Source organism: Prunus mume, linkage group LG3, assembly GCF_029339155.1.
Source record: "Prunus mume cultivar Tortuosa linkage group LG3, ASM2933915v1, whole genome shotgun sequence".
Taxonomy (NCBI): domain Eukaryota; kingdom Viridiplantae; phylum Streptophyta; class Magnoliopsida; order Rosales; family Rosaceae; genus Prunus; species Prunus mume.
In genome coordinates, this window is record NC_142700.1 from 28093076 (window position 1) to 28101546 (window position 8471).

An 8471-nucleotide genomic window follows, 5' to 3' on the forward strand; every position below is an offset into this window, starting at 1 on the left:
AAAGCTATTGCGGATGTACAAGTTTTGCTTGCACTAAGATTCATGAGAAAATGCACAAAAGATTGTGTCTTCTCCCAATCATCATCTTTTGGAGATCTGACTCTCTTAACCGTCACTTTCTTAACCTTCTCTTCCTCTAGAAAGTAAGCTTGAAATTCACAACCATGGGCCATCCTATTAAAGACTTGCCTGACTTCACATATGGAAATTGATTTTCTTTGGCCTCGAGCTTTTGTTTGATGAAATGTCTATCCACCTTAACATGTTTAGATCATGTTGAATCTGATTATGTGCAATAGATATGGCAACTTTGTTGTCACAAAATATCACAGATGTAGGTGTATATCCAAGCTCAGTAAGTAACCTTTTTAACCAAAGGAGTTCGCAAATTCCTTTAGTCATGCCTCTAAACTTAGCGTCTATGCTTGATAAGGCTACCACTTCTTGTTTCTTGCTCCTCCATGTAACCAAATTACCTCCCATGAATATAAAGTAACCTGATGTAGATCTTCTATCAGTAAAACTCCCCGCCTAAGCTGCATATGTATAACCATCAATATTTAGATAGTCATTTCTTGAGAATATAAGCCATTTCTCAGGTGTCATTTTTAAATATCTAAGGATTTGAAGAACTGCATCCTTATGGTCTTCAATTGGACAATGCATGAATTGACTAGCGACGCTCACAACATACGCAATGTCTGGTTAGGTATGTGCCAGATGGTTACTCTGAATGATTGGAATGTCAACAGGTTTACAATCTAACATTCCAGTTTCTGCAAACAAATTCAAAATATATTTCCTTTGAGAGAGAAATATGTCTTGCTTTGATCGAGCAACCACAATGCCCAAGAAGTCCTTGAGTCCACTGAGATTTTTCATCTCAAACTCCGTAATAATCATGTCATCAACATAAATTATTAGAGCCGTTACCTTTTTGTCCTTGTGTTTCAAGAATAGAGTATGATCTGAGTTGCTCTGCTAGGAACCATAATTCTTCATATCCAAGTGGTGAAGGAAAAATGCATCTTATGTCTTGGAAATGAATTTAGCCACAACTTATAACATAAAAACATTCATAATTGCGGATTAATTTTGCTTATTCTAGTTGAGCTAAACCTTTTTCATTTTAACCCAAGTATCTTATGATCTAGTCTCTTTGAATACAAATAAAAAATGGAGAAAGGTGTGAGATTTTACCCTCGATGATTATTTCTTGGACAAGCCAAAAATGAGCACATTCATAGGAAAAGGTCTTCTTTTCTTCCTCTTCTCACAAGCTCCTCAACCCAAGACTCCAAAAGTGAAGTCCTCTACCTCACCACACCAAAATGGACTAGAGATGGAAAGAAATCTGTTATTATTTTGAAATTTATTTTAAAATTTTAATGTTTTGATTTTGTTTTAATATTTTGGCTGTTTTCTTTTATTTATTATGGGAGTTACAAATTGTTTAATTTTTAGTTTTTATTTTCTATTCATTGCACCACTTTTCTGGTTAAATGTGTCTGGAGGTTATTTTTGGGCAACAGTTATGTGGCTTGGAGATTTCTATGCGACTGTGAGCGTGCTCATAGCGGAATTGGGGTCGTATTTTGGACTCTTGTAGACTGTCATTACTTGCACGTTGGGAGGCTACAAAGGCTTTAGGACAGTGTCTTTGACGTGCTTTCACTATACCAGGCTTGCTTTCTTAATCTTAACTTATTCTATTTATTTATTTGTCTCTTTATTTTTGTACTTCACTGTTTAAGCTTTGTTTTATTTATTAATTATATCCAAAGGTTTGAATAAGAATTTTATAAAAGAAAAACCATAATTTTAATAACAAAATCAACCTAGAGATCTTAGATGCTAGACTTTCTCTAGATAGGACCGATTTTTTGGCTAAGGAAGATGAGAGGGAGGATGTCTCACCTACGCATAAAAAACTCAAGAGTGGAATACCAAAAACTCTAACTAGGTTTTGAGTCAATTTTAGCTTTTATAGGAAAAACACATAAAGGGAGAGGCCTGCCAAAAAAGAGAGGATGGGCATCTCTTGGGTCTTGTGAATTTATGTTGTCATATAACACTTATCAATGGACCCAAACTCCATCACCTCATTCTACCATTACTACTACAATGGTAGGGACCAACAATTTCATGGAGGCGGTTAAACTCCCTCAGTCTTCCCATATCACAGCCAACGAGAGAACTTTTACTTCTCCAATATGCTGGAATCCACCTAATATTGGCACAATAAAAGTTAACGTGGATGCCTCTTGGAACCATGTTGATCGCCGGACTGGTATTGGAGTAATTTTGTGCGACTCTCGTTGTAATTTCATTGCAGCTAAGGCCATCCCTTCCACCGCCTCTTCGGCTCTAGAGGCAGAAGCCGAGGCTGTTCTTCAAGGTTGTAAATTGGTTCATGATCTTGATTGTACAAGCGTGATAATTGAATCAGATTCGAGAGGTATCATACAATGTTTGAACGGTAATATTGCTAGGGGAACGTGGGCAATTTATCCCATTCTCAATCATATCAGAGAGCAGCAAACTCTTTTCCACTCGTGCAGATGGTCTTGGACCTCATGTGTGGCCAATGAAGCGGCCGATTTAGTGGCGTCGCTAGCTATGACAAGGATGAGCAATGAAGTTTGGGTCCACAGACCCCCATCCTCTTTAACTCATGTGGACCCAAACTTCATTGCTCATCCTTGTCATACAATGATGGGCTGCCTTACCCCCCTCATGTGTAATTTTTTCCCAAGCTAGTTAGAGTTGACAATGGATCTCGTCCTTGTCTGTTGTTTCTTTACTGTTTTAGCTTATTCATGTGTCTATACTGGCATTTCTTTGTCTGCTAGTGTTTGTTGGGGTACCCTCCTTCCTGCTTCCTTTGTGTATTTGGGCCCTCTGTTGATGTTATTTTGTTTACGGTTTCTCCGCCTATTAGACCATCTCCAACTATGTTGGGGCTAAACTCAAATTTTCACCCTCCAAAATACAACTATTCATGTATTTTTAGGACTCAAATTTTTTTTTCCTCCAACATTGCAGACTCATAATTTGAGTCCGCAACTTTATTAAATTATTTAAGAATGATTAACCCCTAATTCTTTTTTCTTGACATTATTTTTGTTTCAATACTCATGATTTAATTTTCTAAACATTTTAACCTAAAAAAATTAAAATTCCAAAACATAATAGAATTTCACTTAAAAATAAAAACAAGTACAACACTATACGTATGCCCGGAATGTAGAATGAAAAATATAATAAAGGGAGAAAGGAAAAAAATGATTTTTGGTGGATTATTTACCAAATGAATAGCTATTTATAGAGTTTGGAATAAATTTTGGGGTTAGATCTGACTTAGATTAATTATAAATATTAATTTGACCGTTGGATTTAAATTTGAGCCGTTGGATGTGAAATTTTACTGTTGAGATTGCCTAAAATGAATTTGAATTGTTGATTATCCAATATGTTGGAATATTTCAACAAAAAAAAAAAGCATAATAAAACATACCAAAAATAGCCGTTGCTTTTCAATAAACTAGAGGGAATCTTCATTCCCACTTGCCAGCAACACAGCCCACGTGATGGGCTTCTCACATCATGCAATAAAAAAATGGGCGGTTATCTAGTGAGAACGCTTATGTGAGAACCTTATATGAGAATACCGTTGGATATAATCCAACAATTTCATGAAAAGCAATTGTAAGTGAAACGATTGTACTAGAATGAGTCCCTCAACTTATTCTCTCTCCCTCTCTCCTTCCTAAACAACTGTTCAACTTTTTCGCGCTACTTCCCAATTTTTTCACGCTCCCTGTCACGCCTCGGACCCGAGGGTCGGTGGAAACCCCGCGTCTGGTGCGTGAGAAAATAAAAATAAAAATAAAATAAAAAAGAAAGCCGAAACATTTGGTTTAAAATAAAATTCTCTTATAAAAATAGATCCAAAATCTTACAACTTTACAATAAATAAATAAAGCTCTATCACTTTCATTTAATTCGGCCTCAACTGGTTTAGTCCTTTTCTTGCCCACTAATTCATCTGAAAAATTAAATAGGGTAAGGGGTGAGCAACCACAGCTCAGTAGGGACATGAGACCTTACCATAGTAGATTGATATAACTAAATTAAGTGACAAGCAATCACACAACCAAATATCACATTAATAATAATAATATATATTAATAATGCATGAATGCTCTTCATCTACTCCCGTTAATTCATATAACTGGACAAGCAGACCTGCACGTCCCATACCATGCTTATACCACTTGGTCCCGAATGCCCATTTATATGAATTAACACCCATCTCAATCATCCCGTAATTCCCCTTTTGTTAGTCATCTTGTCTAACTCCCTTTCGCCAGTCCCGAATCACCCAATAAAAACCATGTGCACTGTGGGATTCCTGAGATCTAGTACTTGCCAAGAGTTAGACTCAACTACACAAAAGACCATTCCCATTACCCTCTTTTCCATCATTATTTTCTCAACTCAACAACTCCAACTAATTATCATGACATGATATAATTAAGCCAACATTATTCAAATAGTTCACAATACGTAAATATCTTATATAAAGAACATTATACAATATCACACATAATATAGAGCTGAGCTCACAAAATTTAATTAGATCAATCCCCGTAAAGGCTCCCAAGAAACCCCTACCTTGTTTCTGAAGCCAACTCCAAGTTAAGAAAACACACAAGCTACGACCTCTGACTCCTCCTGAGAAATTGATCACCACTTGCTTTCTCTTGTTTTCTTTCTTCTTCTTCTCTCTCTCTCTCTCTCTCTCTCTCTCTCTCTCTCTCTCTCTCTCTCTCTCTCTCTCTCTCTCTCTCTCTCTCTCTCTCTCTCTTTTTTTTTTCTTCTCTTTGCATGTACTACTATGCAATGTCCTGTGTTTTCAATAATCAAAGGAAATGACCCCTATTTATACTACAAAAGAGGAGCCAACTAAATGGTTTCCTATTGGTTGGGGTTGCAGAGCTTATAAATTTGGATAACTATTCATTGCAATTGGCGGCAAGACAAAGGATAATGATTCAAATACTTATTAGCCAAGTAAATTTTAGATAACTCTTAAATCTATTGACCAAGCATTTGTTGCCATCTACAAGGAGAAATAGCATCAGGTGTTTTCATGCTATGCCATAGATTGACACAACAAACCAAGTCTAAAGTGTCTAGCTAGTAAGTGGACGTGTCTCAAGCTAACTCTTTTGGCTTTATCAAAATATATATAGGTTATAAACTAAATATGTAACATTATATTTAATTTCCCAATATATATTAAAAAATACAGGATTTCACACTCCCTCCCAATTTTTTCACGCTCCTTGACCTTTTCTTTTTTGGAGTTTCACTAAAACACCCAAAATGAGGGCTGAAATTATAAAAAAAAAAAGACCCAAAACACTTTATAAACACACCCAAAACTCATCATTACACACACTCAAAATCCATTTATAAACACACCCAAAAAATATACAATTATTAATTTTGAGGTTGATTTTGGATGTATTTCTATATTTAAATAGTGTTTAAGTTTTTTTATAAATACATGTCTAGGATTTGGTTTATTTATAAATTTTTTTTTTCGCTCCCTCTTGTTGCTCTCAATCTCAATACCTTCTCCTATTTTCTTTGGTCTCATAATTGATACATTTCTCTCGAACTCCCCCTGTCATCTTTCTCTGGCCTCTCAATTTCTCTCCTTTCAAACTCTTTCTCTGTGTTGCTCTCTCAGTTTCTCTGCGTCGATCTCCCTCCTCCTCCTCCTCTCTCTCTCTCTCTCTCTCTCTCTCTCTCACAATTCAAAAATTGAGGTCCAAAAACCCTATTTACCGCTCTCATTTGATATCTCTTTCATTTTCCTCTTCGTTGTGTCCCTCTACTTGTGTCGTCTCTCCTGCCGTTCTCTCGGTTGAAACGCCGAAAATCCCCATGTTGCTAGAACACCCAAGCCCTAATATCTGAGATCTCTTTGAGAGGGTCAAATATTTTCATACTCATAATACGTTTTGCATTTTCTATTGCATTCACTTAGTGTTGTTTTTTTTGGGGATTTTAGGGCTTAATTTTCTGGGTTTCCACTTAAGGGCTCCTCCCTTATGCGCAGGTAGTAGTTGTGTTTGCAACAATATAAATTGGCTTCAATTTATCGGTAGTAGATATGCTCACTGTATATTTATTTTCCAGCCAGAGTTTCTTGATCTGTCATTTGGTGCAGCTTTGGCAGTTTTTTTGGCATTGGAAATTATTCGAGTAAGTTCGCCCATGTTAATGTATACAAATAAAATGCACTTGTTGAGGATACAATCCTGGTAAACCAAAATAATTTATTTCTATGTTTGGAACATGCTTGTGTCTCCCTGCGAGATTGAGTGATTGAAGTCTGTATCTTTCTTATTTCATTTTGCTTTGCCATTTCTGGTTCATTTTTTTTGTTAGTATGTGGATCAATGTGTTTATCTTTTTTGTTTATTGTTGTCTGGGTTCATTTTATAGAATAAACTACATTGCCCTTTTACTTCATTTTTTGGAATATGCCATTGTTTTTTCACTCTGCATTTGTTAGCTTTGGAATTTATATGTCTTTGATTGTTGGATTCATCCCAGTACACTTGTTCTTGGCAATGGGGGTCCTTAATTCTCTGTTTTGGTCTTAATTCTTCATTTGGGTATCATCTAGTTGTATAATTCTGCAACTTGATCAACCCCATTGAATTATTTGACTTTCTGTTGGGTTTGACTTCTTTTTGCTGATGGATCTCGGCTTCATTGTGCCGAATTTGGGTTCTTTTCTTGCCTTTTTATTTAGAAGGAGTAGATGATTTAAGACTCTGCTCTTGTGTTGCTATTGCCAGAGTTTTATTTAACTTGGAGTTGGAACTCAAAGCATTAAATTAAAGAATTTGTGATTTTGATACTTTTGTTCTCATCTTAATAAACTAAAACCAATCCAAGAATTTTGCAATGCAAATGTTTGAGTTTATTGTTTTTAAGATTGAAGTTCGTTAATTATGTTTATTTTGAGCTCAGTTCTTCTCTAGAATTTTAAGTTCTTGATTGCCTTGTCTCAGCTACTTGATGCATTAAAAAATTTGGAAATTTTTATTTTTATCCACATTCTATTACTTGGAGGAGGTATACAATGTACATACGTGCTACTTGGTCCTCCAATGTAATCTTGACATTTGTCTCAGTTTTCCTCTGTTATTTCTACATCTTAATAAACCCCTATTTTCTGTTTACTCAAGAGTTCAGAGAAAATCCTCAATTTGGTCTATTTTCTTATTTTTGGCTTCAGGGTTTTACCAGAATTTGATTCTACTTTTATTACTGAAGTATTGCTGTATCGGTTTATCTATAATCACTTCCCAAGTTTGCAAGAGGAGGTAATTAATTGCCACTGAAGTTCTTATTCAAGGTTTGATAGGATTGCTGTAGAACTTCAATGTAATTTAAAATGAGGTAATTACTGCCTTGCTTAAGTGACACTCCGACACTAAACCACCTTAACTATATTCTGTTCTTTCTTCTTGCCAGCACATTATAGGAACAACAGATGTTGAGATTTTTACCGAGGTCGGCGTTAAGGAATCTTAAGACTTCAAGGAGGTTCTGGAAAAAAAGGTTACATGCAAAAAGGGAGATTACATTTGAGACACCATTATTTGGGTCAAAGACATTTTTGACATATGTGGAGCCTGTCTTCATCAAGGCAGGAGAGACATTTGGTATAAACTACATGGGGATGGATGTAACTGATCAGATATTTGCATTTTGTATGTTTCAGAGTTCAATTCAAGACTTTTTTTTTTTTTTTTTTTTTTATCACTAAAGGGTATTTGTGTTTTTTCTGCACAAACAACAGGCGATGAAAAGAGAAAAGATGGCAAAGCTTAGGGAGGAAATCGCCGTCCAAAAAGCAAAGGAACTTATAGTAATTTTATGTATATTTTTATCATTTTTAAAAATTATAAATTTTACTAGTAATGCAATAAAATAATAGAGAAATGACACAAGTTAGAATCTCAGTGCTGCAACATCACTTGTTTGCCACCAAAATATGTTTCGTAAAAGCTTTAAAAGGACTCACTAGAGCTTCAACATCGCTTCATTTACTATTCAATAAAGTTTCATAATTTTATTTTTATTTTTTGACTAAGAAGTGTTCATTAATTTTTTTATGAATTTTTTAAGGTGAACTCAAAAGACATAGAAAGTGTCACATTGAGTTTGTAAAATTTTGGTATGTGTATATTTATATGCTATTTAATGAATTATTATGATTTTTGGAAGTTAAAGCATTCAAAAATAATAATAAACGAAAGAGAATGACAAGTGGCAACACTTGAATAATGCGACATTAGTGCTTTTAACGAGTGTCATTCTCGCATAATGCCATGTGTCATGAGATTTCATTTTTATGTCTTTACCTTAAAAATTGACAA

The 8471-nt window shown here is 35.1% G+C and overlaps 1 long non-coding RNA gene across 5 annotated transcripts; it reads left to right on the forward strand.

The window, feature by feature from the left end:
- Positions 1-5609: 5609 nt before the first annotated feature.
- On the forward strand, positions 5610-8173 carry LOC148919303 (uncharacterized). Of its 5 annotated transcripts, none has more exons than XR_016125699.1 (3): positions 5623-6133; positions 6214-6279; positions 7325-7844. It is a non-coding gene; the product is annotated as an uncharacterized LOC148919303 (long non-coding RNA). The 5 variants fall into 5 exon arrangements; XR_016125701.1 differs by adding an exon at positions 7892-8173 and having other exon boundaries at positions 5629-6279; positions 7325-7754; XR_016125700.1 differs by adding an exon at positions 7892-8173 and having other exon boundaries at positions 5630-6279; positions 7325-7802.
- The last annotated feature ends 298 nt before the right edge of the window (positions 8174-8471 follow it).